The sequence below is a fragment of the Triturus cristatus genome, chromosome 3_2 (assembly GCF_964204655.1).
Source record: "Triturus cristatus chromosome 3_2, aTriCri1.1, whole genome shotgun sequence".
NCBI lineage: Eukaryota > Metazoa > Chordata > Amphibia > Caudata > Salamandridae > Triturus > Triturus cristatus.
The window spans coordinates 776,254,853-776,276,953 of NC_140584.1; positions in this window are offsets into that span (position 1 = coordinate 776,254,853).

Below are 22,101 nucleotides of genomic sequence, written 5' to 3' on the forward strand. Positions count from 1 at the left end.
ACTACAAGTTGAAAAATAATTTTCAAAACAAAAAAATAGTGCTTAAAATCATTTTTAGACAGTTCCCATTGAGGACTTGAGTATGTTTCATTGTTCAGAGAAGAGAAAAATTACAAATAATTGGGTGATTTAGAACTGAAAGAGAGAGGAAATAGGAAATGAAAGGAGGAAATAAAGGAAGGACGTGATCAAAAGAGGGATGAGTGGTAAGAAGGAGATATGAAGGATGAACAGAGAGGAAGATAGGAGATTTGAGTGTACAAAGAAAAGGGAGCATACAAACAAAATGGGGATTTCACCCTATACTGTCTGAATGGGGGAGGGATCAAAATGTAAACTAACAGTAATATTACATCTCTTGGGGGATACCATGCCCATTTCAAAGCTCTCTTGATCCGCCTGTGGGGTTAATTGTGGGCTTTTGTTTAGTAATTAGTTGATATCCATTAGTGAAGTAATCCTCCTATTTTTGTACAGTTTCTCCTTATTTGTAAAAATGTGCTATATAGTACATTGTCGCAAAGGTTTCTCTGATGATGGCTAGAGCAATGGAGGAAGGTATGTCTGTCAGTGGATTTGGTGTATAAGGTAGTGAAGATCTCACCCTCCTCATATTTTAAACACGTAGGTGATTTCAGGCGTGAGAGAGGTGGAGAGGCCTTTTCCAATCTATAAACAAGGGACACAAGTCCAGGCCTTTAAGGAAGTAACAAACAAACAGTCATATACAATTGGACTCTTCTTGACTGGCTCCCCTCCTCAAAGCAAACTTTTGGGATATTCTTGAAACGTTACAATAAGCTAAACCTAAACCATTTCCTTCTTGATTTATGTTTCTGGACAACCAAATATTTTACACACGTTTGCCTATTTTCTCTATTTATGCTTGTACATACTTATGTTTGTTTTAAATAACTTTTGATTGCATTGTCTCATTAACACATTTGGTGTTTACCACTGTCTTGAAAATCCCTGTTAAAGTTTGAGGTTCTTTTGTGTACATTGTAGATAATATTTGAAAGATATGATCAGATAATAAATCGTATAATACACACAGGATTTATGAACAGTTTTATGTACTGACAAAAGATTAAATTAATAGGCAATGGCGGGTCTCTCCCTTCTACTGTCAGAGAAAAGGAGAGGGCAGGTGTTAAGAAGGGAGAGAGATAAAGATAAAGGACGCGGTATGGAGGTGAAACAGAAAGAGTGAAGAAAAACAAAGGATAAGAAAAAGGGAGGAAGAGGGATAGAGAGGACAGATATTAAAGAAAGGTTGGGGGGAAAAACAAGGGTGCAATGTAGATAGAAGAGAAGATAAAAGGGAAGTATGGAAGAAAGAAATGGTTAAAAGAGATGGGATACAGGAGAGCAAGGAGAACAATACAAATGTTTGAAAAGGAGGAAGTATACAAGGACGTATGGGAGAAAGGCAGACAGGTATCTTTTGCCCATTTTTCACCATGTCGATCGACCTGCTCCAGGAAAAACAGTTCTTTCTTGTCAGTCAAAGAACTTGGGCTCCCTGTGCCTGAATGGACTGCAGTGGAGGTGTTGTCCTAGAAGGAGGTGAGGTCCTCTTGGTTTTTCTTTGCCGTTGTGCTGTGCCTTGGCGCTGCTCATGCCCTCTTGTCACTCCTAGGGGTGTTGAGTGGGCTCTATCTGTACTGAGCTACTCTCCGGGCTAAATGACTGGATCTACACCTCTAGTGAAGACCCCGCCTTCAAAGTGGACAAATCTATGTTGGCCAAACCCTGATACCTTCACTACCTCTACAATGGATAGGGGACTACACAACTTCTGCCTGCAAATGTCTGGATCTACACGTCTAGTGAAGACCCACCTTCAAAGTGGCCCAATCTATGTTGGCCAGTCCCTGATACCTTCACTACCTCTATGGTGGATAGGGGACTACGCAACTTCTGCCCGCAACATGGGTTGGAATATTAGCTTGGGAAAAGGTATCCAGCTCCATAGGCTAGACAAATAAAATTATAAGGGAAACACCTCTGTGGAAAAGGAAGGCCCTGAAAGAGATGGCCAAGCTTCCAGGCTTTAGAACGTGGGATACTGTGGGTATATCAAAAGGTGGGGTTTAACTCCAAGGGCGTTTGATTTGGTCCTTCCTGAGCCTTCAGCAGTACTACAAGTTAAAACATAGCCACATCATTAAATATACCCAACTGAAACATGCTCTCCTAGTGGAAGACCACAAATGGATAGAGCTCATGGAATTTGCCCCGAAGGAGGGCAGAGAATTGATAGACAAAATATACAGTGGGGCGGTTTTGTGCATATACAAAACACTTATCAACAACTTGCCAGATAGACTAATGAAGATGAGGGTGAAATGGGGGAAGACCTTGGGGAGCTTGAAGATGTAGATAGGGATGCTTTGCTGATGCATCCATGAGTGATGGGGATATAAACATGGCTGAGCCTCATTCAATGTAATATTCTCCAAAGGGTGTACTATGTGCATTAAATGGGATGAACACCGAGCCCCTCCTGTTTGACATGCAGTAGAGAAAATGGAACATTTATAAACACTCTATGGTGTAGTGTCTGTACAATCTTACTGGAGAATAATTATGCAAGAAATTAGTTGAATCCTAGAATTTGAGATCCTATGTCTCCCAGATTCATAGTTCTGGGAATCCCAAGTGATATTGATTTACTGGGATCCAAGCTTATATTTTGCAAGCTAAGCCTAAGGCCATGAGGGATCCCACAAAAATGTGGGGACCCCAACAATTCACCACAAAAATGGAATGACAACGCGAGATGGATATATACATGGCATGCTGAATGTATAACATATGAAGTTAGAGGATATCCTCGTAAATGCGACAAAATATGGACATTGTGGTTGGAATATTATGGATGGGGGAGGCATTAACAAGGGCAGCCAAATCAGATGTAGGGGGAAAGGAGGGGCTAAATAGCTATGAGACTACCGAACATAATGAATCCCAGTGGCCTAGTGCCACTACCAATGCCAACAACATCCAATGAATCAATGTAAAACATGTGTAATGTGTCCTAGTTTTGTTTAAGTGAAGCACTCCACTCCTGAGAAGGAATCAATCAATCAGTCAGTCAATACTCTTATGAAGCACAACTACTAACCTGTAAGGATCTCAAGGCGCTGTGTGTTGGGAGGGGGGGCTAGGTCTGCAGTTCAGTTTAGGAGCTAGGTCTTGTGGTCCTTCGGCAATGGTGATTTCCTGAGGTGCTGAGGCAGGGAGTTCCAGGTCTTCGCACTGAGGTAGGAGAAGGATTTTCCTCCAGCCGTGGTCTTGCAGATCTGTGGGATGGAGGCCAGGGCCATTTGGATGGAGCGGGCTTTGACTAGTGGGAGTGTAGAAGGAGAGGCATTGGGTGAGGCATGTAGGTCTGGCATTGTGGCGTACTTTGTAGGTGCATGTGAAAAGCCTGAAGGCGATTCTCTTGTTGACCAGTAGCCAGTGCAGGTCTCTCAGGTGGCCGGTGATGTGGTTTCAGCGTGGGATGTTCAGAATGAGTCTGACTGAGGTGTTTTGGATGGTCGGCAGTTTTGTTCTGGGGTTTCTGGGTGGTGCCGGCATAGAGTGTGTTGCCGTCGTCGAGTCTGCTTCTGACGAGCACCTGGGTGACTGTTTTCCTGGACTCAGTGGCGATCCACTTGAAGATCTTTTAGAGGATGCAGAGCGTGTGGAAGCAGAAGAATTAAACAGCGTTGATTTTGTGGTTCATTGAGAGACAGGAGTCTAGGATGATTCTAAGGTTTTGTGCATGGTCCTTGGGTGTGGGGGGATTACGAGCGCTGTGGGACACCAAGAGTCATCCCAAGCGGAGGTGGAGGATCCCAGGATGAGGACTTTGGTCTTGTCTGAGTTAAGCTTGAGGCAGCTGTCTTTCATCCAGGTAGCGACTGCCGTGGAAGTTGCTTTGGGAGGCTGTGGGTTCGTCTGTGAGGGAGAGAATGAGCTGGGTGTTGTCAGCGTAGGAGACGATGTTGAGTCTGTGGCTTCTGACGATGGCTGCAAGCGAGGCCATGTAGATGTTGAAGAGGGTGGGGCTCAGGGAGGATCCCTGATGTAAAACGCAGCTGATTTATGTGGTTTCAGATTTGAATGGTGGAAGTCTGACTCTGCGTTCGGCTGGTGAGGAAGGAGCAGCACCATTCTAGGGCTTTGTCCCGGATGCCGGCATCATGGAGTCTTGCACAGAGGGTGTGGTGGGAGACGGGGTCAAAAGTGCTGATAGGCCTGGGAGGATAAGGACTGCAGTCTCACCTCAGTCGAGAAGGTGTGGATGTCATCTGTAGCAGCAAGGAGAGCAGTCTCACTGCTGTGGTTGACTCTGAAGCCCGACGGGGAGAGGTCGGCAAACTAGGAGGGTTGGGAATTGATGGCTTTCTTGATGACTTTGGCTGGGAAGGGGAGCAGAGAGATGGGTCTGTAGTTCTTAAGGTCCGTCGGGTCGGCAGAAAGTTTCTTCAGCAGGGGGTTGATCTCTGCAGGAAAGCGGACTCGATGGGGCAGTTGATGTTGCACCAGAGTTCGGCTGCGATGGAGGTGCCAACTCTGTTGAAGATGTGGTGATGGCAGGGATCTGAGGGGGCTCCGTAGTGGATGCTCTTCATGATCCTGAAGGTGTTGCCAGAGATGAGGGTAGTCCAGTTGGTCAAGGTCTGCTGGGGGCTGGAGCCATTGGGTGCAGTGGTTGTGTCTTGAGTTGCAAAGCTGTTGTAGATCTCCTTGATCTTGCGCTGGAAGAAGGTGGCGAGGAACAAATGATAACTAAAATAGGACATCATGTGACTTTGACAACTGCTATTGAGATAATTGGTGTATGCTATAGTCTGTTCATGAGCTTCTTATAAAACCCTAATATTCATAACAAATGAGAGCATGAATGCAACAGCTTGCAATCCCAATGCAGCTGGCAAATCCCATAACCGGCAACTGTGGGAATTCCAAGTGTCATGACAATGATTTGGCTTTTAAGTTTTTCATTCCACTTGCTGAAAGCCAAAATAATGTCCAGACTTGCAAATCAGGGATAACACAAAGGATTTGTTACAGAAACAGTAAACCCTGCACGCTAATACCCATTTTCAGGGTCGTACTTGCAATAGGCTAGCAATCCTGCAACTAGGGAGAATTAATACCTACAGTATAAATACTTCTGAGTGAAAGAATACCTATGCACTCTTCCAGCACTGTTTAGGATCAAACCTTGAGAAGGGTGATCTAATGTCTCGGCCCTAAACGTTTAGGTGAAAATATCTTGATTGAATTTGTTCGAAACCATATAATTGCAATCCTTCAATGATTTAAATAAAACCTCACAGATGGTATAAGTGCAATCATGCTCATCTTTATATTTATATATGACAGTCATTGATAAACTTGCTTACTTCTTAAGAGTGACTTATATAAGCATGTCAGTGCTTTAGCACAGTTACCCATCATTTACAGCATCTTAATGTGTTACAATGTTAGTCGAAATTCAGTGTATATGTAACACCTTAGGTTTTCAAATACATTGCGTGCTTCTTCAATGACTATGTTCGAGAAATTTATCAAGTATTTTCCTCTTTGAGCTAATCATTTATTTCTATATGCACTGTGTGTCAGCTGTGGTACATATTCCAATCTTTGCAGCTTTACTTGATGTATGGTATGATTCATTGCTTTAAAGGCAGTGGTGTAAAGCAAAATGGCATGGCCCCCTGAAGAATGTGAGGAGTGGCCCCTGAGACTCACTTATCTCACAGATATTCACTGTGGGCACTGAGGGGCACCTGAAGGTTTGGGGCCCTCCGTGCACTGCAAGGGGCTGCAGCGACCTATGTCACACCCCTGTTTAAAGGAGTTTGTCTCTAGGGTCTGGTGCAACTTGCTGAGTTACATAAAAACTCGCCAACGAGCAGACATCTGCATGTCACATTGCAATTTAGTGCTAGTAGCATGAGCAGCACTGAAAAATCAGCACAAACCTCACCATGCAGTATGCAAGAGTGCGCATCTATTCGAGTGGATTTTGCTGCCGCTCTACAGAAAATCTATTCAAATGGCAAACAAACTACTTAAGAAGCACCCACCTGACCGCGACCACCCGCTTTAGAAAATGGCACTAGGGGACGTCAATTATCGCTCACACTTGCATCTCTGGAGCCTCGCGGGAAACAATTCACCCACAAGGCAACTGGTGGAATTTAGTCAGAGCTCTACATTACAAGAGTAATGCGGAGTTGCCAAACTCCGCCAATTCTGCGGGTGGAATGAAACACACCTCTCCTCGTCACAAATGATCTTTGATCGTGAACGTGTATGGTAGACTTCTGTCCATTCCATCTTTCTTTACCTTTACAAGTTCAAGAGTGGAGTGGTGCACCACCTTCTATATATGAAGAAAATTGTTTTCAGTAAGTCTCACAGTCTTTTGGAATTTGTCTTTAGACAGTCTTTTATTGTGAAAATCCAAATGTAGAAAGTTATCAGCCAACGCGTTTTGTTCATACAATGAACTTCTTCAGGGCAAAATTGTACGTGGCGTCTGGGTTGTAGTGATCATAAACAGAGCAGCTTCGAGGGCCTCCTTGATAAGGGCTATTCTGCTGCAGAATCTGAGCGGATGAGTGAAGAGCAGCCGTCAGCTCGAGCTGACGGCTGCTCTTCACTCATCTGCTGTATTTGTGGCGTTGTAGGTTTTCTCTACTATAAGAATAATAATAGTAATAGCAATAATGATAATAATAATAATAATAATATATTGGACATATACAAAAATGGTTCCTACTTAAATTTTGTTGATAGAGTTCTGTCTACATTTGCAAATTGCCTGTTATGGACTGGATAATAAGAACGTTTTTGGAGTCTCCTGATTAATTGTCTCCTTCAGGTGGTCTCAGAAAGGAGGAAAAAAACAAAATGGTAAAAACCTCATTGGCAATCTTATAGTTCTTGATCAAAGAGAAAAGAGCTAAGCAAAAGTGTTCGGGAGTAGATCCAGTAGAGATTCAAACTGAAAGAAACAAAAATCAAGGACATAAATAGTAGCAAATTGACAAAGAAAGCAGCAAAAAATATGGATACAAATGTAATGCAATGCATCCATTATTTGGAAGCAGGGTTCCGTATGTTGCATAGCGAGGGAGTGGAATGAGCGAGCCTGCCCACTATAAGGGGGGTTTGTCGGTTCCTCCCACAAGAAAGTAAGGAGACAAGTGGCAGAAATTGTGCATTCTAGAACACATTTTTCATTATAAATTCAATTGTATTAGCTTTTAAAGCATAGCAAATAATGAGTGCACCAGCATACAACAATCTTTGTTGGGGCCATTCAATGATTAACTTACTATCAACCACCAACAGTGCTCTTCATCTCTCTATAGCCCCTCTTTCACATGTATTACATTTGTTTTATAGCATCTCGCATACCAGTGTAGGATGTCAGAGCACTTTACATCACACACACATAGAGAAAATGTTACAACAGGGACTACGAGGCGTAGGATTTTTTTGAAGAGTGCTTGATCTGAAGAAGCACACACTCGGCTCTACTAATAAGAATATATTTAAACCTAAACAAATCCTTTTAAAGCAACATTAGGATAATGGAAAAAACATAAGTTTCTAACGTGTACCATACAGTTTGTGTGCAGCTCTTTGATGGCAGTTCATAGCTCACTGAGCTAGAGTAGGACTGCAAATAATGAACTGCACAATAAGAAAAGTATGTCTGTGGCAAATGCAGTAACCCCCTGAGCTATGCACATAAAATACAGTTGTGTGATCTGCGTGATGCACCTGTTTTGCACTAGGCATGTTAAGCCTCTGCAACACCTCAGATGAACCAAAACTACCACTCGACAAAACTCCAATCCCTCTCCAGCAGGTATATTAATCACCAGAGATATCTGGACAATTTTATTGTTGCTGAAACTGCTGGATTTACAAGGAATTCTGTGATTTTAAAACCATAACATATATCAAAACACAGGTAGGCTGGAAACAAAAGTAAATGCTGAGTGTATTATACTGGCCTTCGGATTTTTTAATGGGTATGATATTGGAGCACTGCTTCAAAACCAGCACCACCACCTTTCCAGCCTCCCGGGGAAATGCCCAATGCCAGGCACGGCCAGTCTGGCCGGGTGAGGAAATGCCTCCCTGTAGATTATTCTAAGACAATCTGACAATCACTGACATCTCAGGAAAAGACACTACTTTATCTCAGATTGGGAACCTTGGATAACACTTTATGGATAAGCCACTGTCTTTGAAAAGGCAGAATATAAGGCGTGTCCATGCTCCTTTCCTGAAACATATGGCAGCCTTTTGGACACTGGAAAAAGAAGCACACGTTTTATATCCTTTGACCAGCACCGAATCCCACATTTCCACTGTTGCCCTCTTTGCCTGGTTGTCCATGCCGATTATGGAATACCCCTCTGGATGAGTGGAAGTGTGGAGAGTCCAGGACTTTCTAGGCAGTGCAGATGCTTAATGATGCACTGAGCATGGCATTCAGCAACACACCTGCTGAGAGCAATAAGGAGTGCTGCTTCTTCTCCTGGATGCATGTACACTCAAGTATGCTCTTGCCACTGTAGATTGATCTGCCAAGTGTTGGATGACCTATGTCTAGCTCTTCAATAAAGAACGATTACAACTACATTTGAGTGATTCTTTTCAAAATTGGCGACGAGGATGGGATGTTAATGGTCCACAGAAACTCCTGAGAGTCACTCCCTTGAGGAAGCAATTGTCGTGAGCGAATTGTGACGGGCAGATGAAAAGAAGAAATTTGGATCACTGGAAGGAGCAGGACCAAACCATCTGTAAGTCTACTGCCGGTGAATATTGCAGCCTATAGTGCAAAGGGAGTGCCAGAGGGAGAAACGTGTTTATTAAAGGCAGGACCGTTTAACATTAGTGAGGGGGCCCCACTCGTGGCGCATGGACTGCGACTTCGTTTAGTGCTCGAGGGCCAGCGCACTTGTGGCTCATGGACTGCAACTTCTTTTATTATTGCAAGGCTGGTGAGTGCATTCTGAACACTTGCTGTTGCAATAAGACAAGTGTCAGTGGCACTTGAGGGCCAGTGTGTGTTGGCTGAGGGTAATTGCGAAGCGTTCAAAGATTTGCAACGCTCAAATACCGGCGAGCGTCTTACCTCATTTTGGTGTTCCTCCGTGTGCCACCACAGGTCTCCTCTCTCACACTGTTGGAATTATACCCGCCTACTTTCTGCAAACGTGTGTGTGGGACATAGCGAAGGACTACAGAACAACAGCAGCATAGACTTAGTGGAAGGACCATCGACACACAGGAACTTACACTGCTTGTTACATCAATTCCGGTGGATTGTATGGAAGTATCCTGTACTTAGTTTGTCATTCCTAAGTGTGGCCATTAGAAAAGAAAGTTGTGGAACTGTGAAAACAAAGAGACAATCCAGAGCAGCGACGTTTGTATGCAGGAATGAACTGTGTGATATGGTGACTATTTTGTAGTGCATATAAATAGATATTTTAGTTTTTTTCACTTCCCTTTCCAAGACAACAGTGACAACATTAATTGGTTCAGTTTGTTGTTTTGAAAGAGAATAATGGATATTCAGTCTGTTTTTGCACAGTCCAGGTCGTCCTGTAATGCCATGGGAAGATTGGAGGTAGTCAATTGAGACTTATTTGGAGGCAGTAGGTGTGGATGTGTGCAGCCAAGCGAAGGTTGGCCATATTGAAGCATATTTTAGGGGTTGGGGAAAGGAAGGTATTGAAAACTTTGCCTATTCCTGTGAATGGTGAAAGTAATGATGATGATGCTTCGGAGCTGGATGAGATGTCTTATGATGAATATACAGATGCAAGAGGTCTTTGGAGGAGAATTTTGGGGAAAAAGGGAGCATTGTGGTGGAAAGACACACATTTTTTCCTGTGCTCAATTGCTGGGTGACAGTGTTGAACAATTTATATCTGCCCATAAAACTTTGGTAGTGACATGCAAGTTCAAAGATTTGCACAAAGAGATCATAAGCGATCAGTTTATCAATAAAACTAGGAACGCAAGAATTCAGGAAAAATTATTAGAGTTGAAAGATCCTTACCGTGAGGAAACAACCACTATCGCACGATGAATGGAAAACACATCTAGGTATGTGAAGTAGCTTAATGAGGACCAAAGGAGAAAAAAGGATGACTCTGATGGTATTCATATACTGCAAAAAACAGAAAAGATAACACCAATCCCAAGTTATCGTCCAGGAGACAATATGGGAACTGGTTGTGTTATCATTGGGGAAGTGCAACATATTTAGCTGAATCTGATTCTTGTCCTGCTGCAAAGGCCAAATGCTTCAAATTTAAGAATATTGGTCATTTTTCAAGAGTGTTCAAGTTGGAGGTGTGCAGTGCAAGAAATGACACATGATTATGGTGAGAACGGGAATTGATCTGATGATGGAGGGGTAGAAATTTTGGTTGTGAATTAGAACAGTCAGAAGGAATATGTCATTGGGGATATCAAGGAGGGATACTGTCCTCCAAAATGTAATGTAAGAATCAATGGCAGCAAAATGTCTGCGTGGGTTGATTCATGTTCACCATACACCTTTTATTTTGTAATTCTTTTTATTGGTAGTAAGCAGATCAGGATCAATGTACATTGAATGTTTCAAAAACACCGATAATTGTGTGATCACCTTGCCAAGGGACCCCTTGGAATACTTCTTATGACACGGGGTGGCAAATTGCAGGCATCTTACATCAGCAGATAACCTGTACTAACCCAGCCCTCATTTTACGTGCAACATTTCAGACAAACCCAGCGGGCAGGCTTCACCTCATATTGCCTGACCTGTAGCCACTTCTGTGCTACTGCAGGAGTGATCCATCTATAATTGCTATATTCCCATCATATTACTACTTTTTATTTCTTCTTGTTTTTTACCAAACAAAACATTTAAACTTATTGTTGCTATTGACAGCGTCTGGCGGTAGAGTCATCCTCCCACTCATTATACCTGTGTGTCTTTGGTTGAGGTTTGAGACAGGTTTTCACATGTTGCAGCATCCCTCGATCCAGATCCCTGTCCCTATACGGGGTGCGTCTGGGTGGGTGGAACCATACACCTTAACAGATCAGACTATATGGAAGAAATTGCCCAAATCTGAATTTTTCCCTACAGACTTGAAACCTGGGGATTACTGTGGTGTAAAGCTACCAATGCTGGAGTATTTTATGGGCACATTGGAATATAAGGAGAGATCTGCATGTGCAAGAGTGTATGTGGTTTAAAAAGGGAAGGCATTGTTGGGGTGGAAAGAACAGAAGGCTTTGGGTGTAATGTTGAATCCAAATCACCCTGATCAGGTGCTGCTTGCTAATGATACTAACAATGAGTTCCGGAGCAATACATATACCAAATTGTTTGCTAATCAATTAGGATGTCTGAAGAAGTCTGAATATCGAATTATTTTTACAAAGGATGTTGTCCTAAAGTGCACAAGGTACAAAACATGTCATTAGTATTTTGGGGTCATTTGAGGGAAGAACTGGACCTGTTGTACATATCAGGTGTTATTGAGCCAATAGAATCGTCTGGGTGGCTCAGTATAACTATGTCGGTGACCAAGTCAGATGGAAAATTGAGGATGTGTGCAAATTTAAGAGAACTGAATGGATGCATTTGGGTTGCACGCCATACCCTCCAATGTATTAATGAGATGCTCATGAATATCAGGGAGGCCAAGTATTTCTCGTCCTTGGACTTATCAAGTGCATACCACCAGGTGCCTTTACATTCTGAGTCTAAACCTCTGATGTCCTTTATATCAGCCGAAGGGGCATTTCAGTTTGTATGCATGTTCTTTGGATTAGCATCTGCATCAGCAGGGTTCCAAAGAGTGTCTTAAAGGGACTATCTAAAGTGTTGTTCTTTCAGGATGACATCTTGTTGTGAATCCTGATAAGGAGGCACAATAGCGTGCCGGAGGCAGTACTGGAAAGATTGGAATGTGTAGGATTAATAGTAAGCATGGATAAGTGTACATTTTTGGTGCAGGAAGTGGAGTACTTGGGGCACACATTATCTTGGAATAGTGTCAGGCCTGAACTGAAGTTGTTCAAGGCCATTGAGAAAGCGCCCTCAAATACAGAGAAGGAATAACTTTGTTCCTTTTAGAGTTTGGCCAAATACTGTTCCAAGTGTGTGGAACACTTCTCACACATAGTAAATGTGTTGCGCCTTTTTAATGAAGAAAGGGGCAAAGTAGGAATGAACCGAGGAATGTCAGTCGGCGTTTGTGACTGTCAAGGAGGCTATTTTCAAGGCTGTAATTGTGAAATCTTTTGACCCGCAAGACAGGACCTAAGCGGTTGTAGATGCTAGTAAGTATGGCTTTGGAGCCGTGCTGATGCCGCGAAAGGTCGGTAAAGAGGGGGTGGTCGCAGTTGCATTACGGACTTTAAGAAGAGCCGAGGGGACATGCTCTACCATAGAGAAGGAGGTAAAAGCTTGTTGTAGGGTGTTGTGAGCCACACACCAGAACTCCAGGATGCTCCGTTGGGGCGACGTAATTCCCCAGATCCCGCTGCAACTTGACGTGGCAGCAATTAACTGAAATACTGCTACCTTGCAAGTTCCCAAGGCGAAAGGGATTTGGGAGAGAGAGAGACAGAAATACGGGCTTCCAGTGATGTGACGTCTGCAGTACTGAACTCTGGGCTCAGGACAGGATATAGCACAGTCTGATGTGCTGAACTGTGAGTTTCAAACAGGAAGTAACACTGGCATTTATAGACAGCATTAGACAATTCACATGAAGCACAGTGAGTGTCTGCAATAAGAGAATATCACATTAACGTACTGCAATGTCAATAATTATTCATGAACAATCAGTATGTATAACAGCATTACATCCACTAAAACCTTTAGTTGACTCTTATACTGAGATGTCTCTCTTTGGACTACTTTCTGCTTCTAAGAATAACATAAATGATCACTGTTAGATAATAACTGTTATCCTGCTTATAACAACTGCTTCCTATGCACATAGAACCAACAACTTATAAACAATAAAAAACTGCTTCACAGATTGCTCCAGTGAAGATCATACTAGAACAGTTATTGGCAGTGCGAGTCTCTAGCCTTTCTTAAGGGAAATACATCTTTCTCTGCTGAGATAATGATTCACTGCATAGAGTCATTTTAAATAGTTTGTAGTTTGTCACAATTGTCCTTAAGCATTAATAAGCCTGAACTTCAAAGTCCTTCCAGAAGTGATGCTGTTGCCTAGAATTGCTATTTACCTTGGGCCAGACGTCCGATCATTTTTGGGGATTGCAAGCAGGAAATCTGCCCATTTGCGACCGCAAAATAGGTCTGCCCTATGCACAAACCCTATTTTGCGAGTTGGTAGCATATTACCGGCTCACAAAATAGGGTTTGCGACTCGCTATTAGGAAGGGGCGTGCCAAGAGCACTTCAATGTATGATTGTTTTGCGACCGCAAAACACTCGCAGTGTACCGCCTACTTCAAGTAGGTGGTAAGCCACTTGCAAATGGGAAGGGGTCCCCAGGGGACCGCTTCCACTTTGTAACTGGTAGCAAAAATATTTTTTAAGAGCACGCAGTGGTCCGTGCTCTTAAGAAACTGAAACAGAAACGTTTGATTCTTCTTTTATAAATGTATCCCGTTTTCCTTTAAGGAGAACGGGCTGCATTTAAAAAAAAAACTGCTTTGTTTAAAAAGCAAAAGACACACAGATGATGGATAGAATGCAGAGCATCCCCCAGTCAAGATATCTGAGTTAAATCTACTGTTCTTTTGCTCACCATCCCACCCCAGTTTAGAGCCAGCCATATGCAAATCAGTCTTGACCCTGTGCCTCATGGGAACAGTCCAGCCCGAACTGCCAAGCCAGGTCCTCCCTGGACCAAAAACAAACATCCTAGGACTGGTTTTGAAGCATCACCCCTCATCAGCCAGGCTAGCTTGAATTCAGTGGCACGGTGAGCCAGGGACCCGAGTCTGGGCAAACCCGGCGCACTTAGGGCGAGAGAGCAAAAGACACTCAGATGATGGACAGAATGCAGAGCAAATCAAACATTCACCCCCAGTCAAGAGATCTGGGTTAAATCCATTGTTCTTTTGCTCACCATGCCACCCCAGTTTAGACCCAGCCATATGCAAATCAGTCTTGACCCTGTGCCTCATGGGAACAGTCCAGGCCGAACTGCCAAGCCAGGTCCTCCCTGGACCATAAACAAGCTCCCTTGGACCGGTTTCAGGACATCACCCCAATAAAGAGTTAGTTACTACACTCCCTCCACTTTCCCCCTTTAGCCCATTTAGTATCACACAAAATATTGGCCTATGAACAGATAGTACTTAAGGAGATCATGGACCTACTGAAAAACAGGGAATACATTAAGTACAATATCACCAAGGCAGAGAGAGATATCTTATTAACAATGAAGAATAATCATGATATTCTGATAAAGGCTGCTGACAAAGATGGGGCAGTTGTTAAACAAAACACTGATGACCATACAAAAGAGATCAAGAAGCAACTGAATGTGCAGGACAGCTAGCAAGGGTTTAATAAAGACCCCACACAGGACATTCAAAAACTGATCCTTAGACTCACCCAGAAACGTTTGGTCAAGGGATTTCTTAACAGAAAAGAATATAATTTTCTTTACAAAAAAGATCACCGGATACCTACCATCTATACACTCCCCAAGGGACACAAAGATCTACACCACCCACCAGGAAAATCTATTGTTTCAGGATGTGGATCCATTTTGGAGCCCTTAATAAATATATCGACACCTTCCTGAGACCACTGGTAGTTATGACTAGATCATACGTTAGAGACACCATGCACATTATACTGATAGATGAAGATCAACCATTCATTTAGAAACACAGTTCTTGGTAACCCTAGATGTTGCCTCACTCTACACAAGCATACCCCCAAATCAGGCTCTGGATGTAGTAAGCGTGGTACTGGATGGGAGGGAAAATCCATGCTGGTTCCCTACTAATTTTCTGACACAACCCTTGGATATTGCTATGTGTATGAATTATTTTGCGTTTAAAAATGAGTACTATTTCCAATACAATGGAGTAGCTATGGGGGCTGGATTTACTCCCAGCCTAGTGAATCTCTTCATGGACAAATATGAAGACAAGCACATTTACAATAACGAGAACCCCTTCCTTAACAATATCACAATGTGGAAATGTTACATTGACGATGTCATAATGATCTGGACTGAGGATGAATTGAGCCTCATTGATTTTTCCTGTTCGCTTAACGCCAGATCTCCGGGCATTATGTTTACCATGGCCTGTGACAGAGAGACTATCAGCTTCTAGGATTTATTTCTAAATATACAGCAAGTTAGGAAACCCACAGAGCGCAACACACTTTTGAAATACAAGTCACATCAGCCTAGGAACTTAAGGAGCAAACTCCCCTATGGCCAGTTTTTAAGGCTGAGATGTAATTGTACCAGACACACTGATTTTTTCAAAGAGACTGACAAATTAATGATCCGTTTGAAAGAGAGAGGTTACCCCAAAGGACTTCTCCATAGAGCAAGGAAGAGAACCTGGTATTGCCCTTGTGACAGCCTTTTTGAGGTAAAACTATGGGAGGACACTTCTAACAAGCTGGTATGTGCCACCATGTTCAACACCAAAAGTAATCAACAAATACTGGAATTTGGTTGTCACTGAGCTCGACATGTCAGAGAATCCTATGTTTGCCTTCAAAAGAGGTAACATTTTTAGAGATAATGTTGTCAGTTAAATCCTTAGGAAAGATAGAACCACCTGCCTTAGAGCCCAGCTTAAAATACCTCCGCTTGTGGGCAACTATAAATGCGGGCATTGCCAGGCATGTGAATTTTCTATTGAGGGAAAGGAGTTTGAACTCTTGGGTCGCACACACCCACTACAACATCATAAAAATTGTAACACCACAGACGTTATCTATGCCATTAAATTCCCATGTGACAAAATATACGTGGTCCAGACAATATAACAAGCTAAAACACGAATCCTTCAACACTGCAGCAGGATTAGGTGTAAAATTCAGTGGGCTCCCTTGGTAGAACACTTCCTAGACAACAATCATCCAGCTGGCAGTTTAAGATGGTGGATATTGGAAAAATTAGTACACAACCCTGGGGGTAGTGATATTCAATTGAAACACAACATAAGGAAATGTAGGTGGATACATAGCCTGGATTCAGTAACTGGAGGGTTGAACGAATTTGAGGAAATCAACTGAGAGACAGGCTTATTGACGTACACAAAATCTCCTGTACCTGCCATCAGTCACTCAGGTCGATTCATATCGTATGAATAACAATATGGTTAATTTCATTTGGGCAACCATGTCCAGTAACTAACATGTTTCGTACCAGCCGGGGTACCTTTGTATTTATCTTTTCTGAAACTGGTCAACTCACAGATAAGCACCACCAGGTATTTAAATTGTCGAGCATTCTTTTTTGCTATGCTGTTTTTAACATGTGTTTTTAATAATGGCAATTTTATGTACCACACACTAGCTGTAAATATGGATTGAAAGAATGCATTAGGCCCTATTTATGTCAATCTCTCTCATCAATTGCCATCTACAAAGTATATCTGGGTTTGTTCACCTGTGACAAATAAATGTTTTTTCGCTTCCATCCATGTGAGGCTTCCATTCTTATTCTCTTGTAAACACGGACTGAGGTCAAATCACATGGCCCCAGGGATCTGTATCCGACGCTAACAGTTTTTTTACCATTGTGTGTTGTAATACATTTTCCCAACATTCAGTATATACCAACCACTTTTTTTCGAATTTTTCGCATTTTTTATTTACGCTGGTTTTTGCAGTATGAATGATGTCATAATATGATTTACACGCTCGATGACCCCGTTCAACCTCACCGGGCTCCGCCTATCGGTTCGGTTTCCCCGAGCTGACGTAACCTGACATTCAGCTTGGCTATTTTAGGTATGCAGCACTGACGTGCGTGTTGATGCATCATCTTGCATTTTGAAATACTGGTTAACTCCGGCTCAGCCTGAAGCCCATGACGGCTTTGGGTTGCATTGAGTGTAAGTGCACATTCAACTCTGTGGCGTCAGTTCCAACTTTTGATTCCTTTTCCTTGCCATAATCGCTTCCCACTCTTATACCTGATAAACCAAAAGGAATTCTAGCTACTGCTACCCTGTAAGACTGAATTATTCGCCTTCACCCCTACCTTTGTGTTACAATGATCAGTTCCCCAGTGAGGTGCATACCGACTCCCTTCTGGATTTTTTCCATCATGATGATTCATCTCTGGTGAGTTTATCAAGTATTTATACCACATGATTATCCTTAAAATGTATGGGCATCTATAACTTAGTTATACTTTTTATTATTTTTGTATTTATCAGATTACCCCATTGGATGCATGGGCATCATTACAATTGGATAATCCACATTGGCTTCTATGAGCGTCTGTGATTGTTTCTGCAGTAAGGCCCCGTCCAACTCTTTTTCTGGATTGTATACCAGTCACAATGATTTTTTGTCCTTGGTGAGTTCACTACTCCCATGTAAATGAGTTTTAGACTGCAGTAGTTAATGAAACTGCTATAGTTATTAACATAGATATATTTTCATTTGTAGATGACCTGATATAATTCCCACTTTTTACTCCATCCAGGATTGGAGGAGTTAATATTTTGAAACAACCCTGTGAGTCACCATTTGACAAGTTTTCAACCTCCACCACTTTTTGCAAACACACCCATCTTACTAAAACCCCGTTCATCCTTTTCTTTTTGCTTAGGCTGTCACAGCATGGTTAATTTTGCTCTTAAGAAGACCCTATATGATGCCCTTACAATAATACAGACACCAGGCTCGAAACGTCAACGTATAACTCACTCATGTCCTTAGTCACTGTAACCATAAATAGTTGAGATTGCGAATTACTGTTTGAACTTCATAAGTGGAGAGAGATTTTTTCATTTTGTTCTGTTATTTATTGATTCATGTATTGTTTGTCAGTTCACCACTTGTTTCACTATATGTCACATCAGTCACTGACTAAATGGTTGTTTTGCTTATGTTCTGTATGTCAGCCTCTTTCACCAAATGAAATATATAAATGGAACATATATATAATTTGAACTGTCTTTGTGGTGGTGTGTTTAGTACTATGTTTAGAGTACGAAAAACTATATCAACAATACCCAGGTTCCGAGGGACACAGGGTCACCCCTTTCACTTTAATAGTATTAATTTAAACTGTTGCCACAAGTTCCACATTGTACTTCGTCAGTACATGAACAACACTCATTTGCAATTGCAAGCCAAATACTGAATGACAACAATGAACGTAACCCTAAGTGAGCAAGGATATTCAAGAATTATTGCTTGAATCAATGAATTGTAGATAATGCCATATTCATTGCATCGTGTGGCTGAGCAGTAACCCATGACAGCAGGCGTGCAGCGTTTTAAGACCTATGTATAGGGGACTGTGTTTGAGTTACGCACCAACCAAAAGCCCCTCACAGATTATCCTTTTCAAAGGGAACAGGAAGAGCAACTCCCAGACTAGCCAAATTGTTATACTGACTGTTGAAATACAATTTTGAAATCAAGTATGTTTCGGGCACGTACATGTGAATGCAGACTGTTTGTCCCGTTTGCCTGTTCATTGCGAGAATGAAACAGAGGAGGATGATTGGGTGGTGGCCAGTGTAGAAGAGTCATGCAGAGGTGATTGAGCGGAGGCAGTCGATAAGCCTCTACAGCTGCTCATCTCTTATTTGTCTCAGACTGGTGGACTAAATAAAAGTGACCTGGCTGGAGTTGTGGTACTATAAGACAATATGGGCTGAGTTGTATGTGGTGGAAGGTACAGCTAGAAGATGTGGTAAGTTGGTGGTGTCTGTTGGAGTATGCTCAAGATTAATGGAGTCATTGCATGAGGCACATGATGGAATGTCAGCCATGAAAAGAGCACGGGTGGACTAAGGACAGCTTTTATATGTATCAAACCCCTGGCAGTCACCAACCCTACATTGAGAAATGAAGTTGATATGAGTAGAGAAGAGGGTACTTTAAACAGCATTCACTCTATAAAGAGAATTAGCCCTGTACCACACTGCTTGGAGACAGTGAAACTCTCATGAGAAATACACTACAGAATCCTAAAAAATATCTACTAAGAACACAGTAAACTCTATGTAACATTTGGCAAAAACCACAGTATTCGCTTAAAATAAGCAACCTCTGAAGTTACTAAAGATTATCCTACCTGCAGCCTTCATATTGTGGTGAAATGTTTACAGCCCACCTTCTGAAGCAAAACAAGCACATGTACATAGCTTAATACCTGGTGCACACAGTCTTCTATGTTACATGGAAATTGCCATGCTGAGATGATTCTGTCTAAAAACTCAAGTCTGCTCACAATACTTAGTATATTGTATGCAGAAACTTTGCCCTGTTGAAAACTTTTTCTGCAGAGCCTAAATACATGTGTGGAACATAATGGACACAAGTTGTCAACTGTCACCTGCACATAGGGTTACTCTTCAATGCAAACATTTATAACGTTTTTAATACCTCCACACACCTATGATGCATTAGGAGCACATGCGTTTCATAAACTCCTTCACTCATTAACTGGACCTAGGCTGTACAAAATTAGGTAGAAAAATAATATGGTAGTTACCTGCCATTATGTGAACTATAAAACAAAATAGCACACCCACTGGATGATGTAATCAGTAATGTCATCAATTATGTCATATGAGATGTTATCAATGATGCCATAGCAAACGTCATGAGTGATGTAATATGTGAGGTCATAAGCAGTGCATGGCGGAGTGCAAGTTATAGTTAGCTCAGCTGACTATAACTGGTAAATGTCTCTGTTTGTTTTATTTCATAATGTTAATGTTATCACTGACATATTAACTTAACTATAACAATAATGTCACCTTTGTTTTTTCAAGTTTCTTTTTATAATTTAAGTAAAATTGTATTACCATATGTAAAGCCAACCCTTGCTGCGCACATCTTTTGGCCATGTACGGCAGGGGGTTGGCCACAGGAGCCTGACCCAGGGGGCCAAAACTTACAAAAAAGGGGGGGCATGTGACCCATCTCCCCGAGCCACTTCAGGCCCTGGGAACCCCACTCCCTAGGGCCTTTTTTATTATAGGGGATGGGGACTCCTTGGACCCCCGCCCCAACTCTTATTAAGCCCTGGGGACCCCATCCCCAGGGACATTTTTTTCCAAAAGGGTAGGGGTGCGATGCTGCCCCCTCCTCAAGCCTTTAAAGGGCCCTGGGGACCCCATCACCTAGGGCCACTGCTTTGCTTAAAAGGGAGGGGGGCACCAGGACACCCACCATCTACAACATTGGGGGCTGTGGGAAGAGTCCCAAGGCCCTAGTGGCCCCAGCTGGCTCCCCACATGCTGCTGGAGCTGGCATTGCTCCAGCCCAGAGGGAGCAGCTATTTATGCTGCACCCCCATGTGTGTGAGGAGTCTCTTGATCTGTTTCAAAAGTCTGACAGTGTTGTAACCCCACTCGCCACACTAAATTGACTATAACTTGCACAGTCTCCAAGCACTGGTTACACCCTTGATTATTACATTACTTATAACATGTGAATTCATAACTTTTATAACAACACTGATGAGATGATTGGCAGAACACAGAGCATGGTTGAATGGAGATTTATAATTAAAGTAGTGTGGCGAATAATGTGACAACACAGTGTACGGAGGAGGGCTACTTATAATAATTTGAAGTTGGCGCATGCATTAAAAATGTAAGCTTGAGTAACACTGTGTATGGAGGTGTGTAACTTATAGTAATTTCAACGTTTTGCGTACATTTTAAATTTAAGTTAAAACTATAATGTTAGAATTTCAAATGTTTGTGTTGTTTAAGTTGGGTTTGTATGGAAATAACAAATATTTTATCCTAACTAGAACTTATCTCTAACCTTTGTTTTTTGTACTGAATTTAAATGTTTTTATTTTTCTATAAAAACGTGGAGTTGCACAGAGTACAGTAGTGTGCTACACAGTAGTGCTGCATAGAGTAGATGGTTGGACAGCGGTGTAGAGTGTGGTAAAATCTCGTACAGTGGAGTAGAGTCCAGTGGGGTCCAGTGGAGTTGTGCAGGGTAATGTGGAGTAAAGTATAATAGAGTGTATTAGCATGCCATAGAACAGAGTGGCAAAGAGTGTATTACAGTGTCGTCATGTAGCGTACAATCAAGTAACCTGTTATGAATTGGAGTGGCATCTCATAAAGTAGAGTGGAGTGTTGTAGAGTACTGAAGAGTATTGTATAATAGAATAGTAGAATAGAGTGTTGCACAATGGAGTTTCAGGGTATAGAGTGGATTCTAGAGTTGGAAAGTGGAGTGTACGTGGATAGAGTGAAGTAGAGTCTTGTAGAGTGCAATAAAGTGTAGTAGAGTTTTATAGAGTGGAGTTATACATAGTGGAGTAGAGTGTAATACAGCAGAGCGGCATAGAGTGGAGTGGCATACATTGTAGAGCTATAAAGTGGGGCAGCATATAGTGGATAAAGTACAGTGGAATACCATACAGTGTAATACCGAACAGTGATGTGTAGAAGAGTGGATTGGCATAGAGTGCAATAGCATACATTGGAGTGTTGTACAGTGAAGAGACATAGAGTGGAGTAGGGTATATTGAATTAGCGCAGACTGGAGTGGCATACATTGAAGTGGCATAGCGTAGAGTCGAGCAAGCTGTTATCAATTGGAGTTGCGTCTCATACAGTAGAGTGGAGGACTGTGTTGTACAGTGTTTCAAAGTGTTGTATAGTGGAATAGAGTATTGTACAATAGAGTGTATGGGCATAGACTTGAATACAAATTTAGACTGTGAAGTGTATGGGGAAAGGGTGTAGCACAGTGTAGTAGAGTGGCATAGAGTGTAATAGAGTATTGTGGAGTGGAGTTACATAGGGTGGAGGAGAGAATAGTGGAGTGGCATAGAGTTGAGTAGTGTACAGTGGAGTGGCATAAAGTGGAAT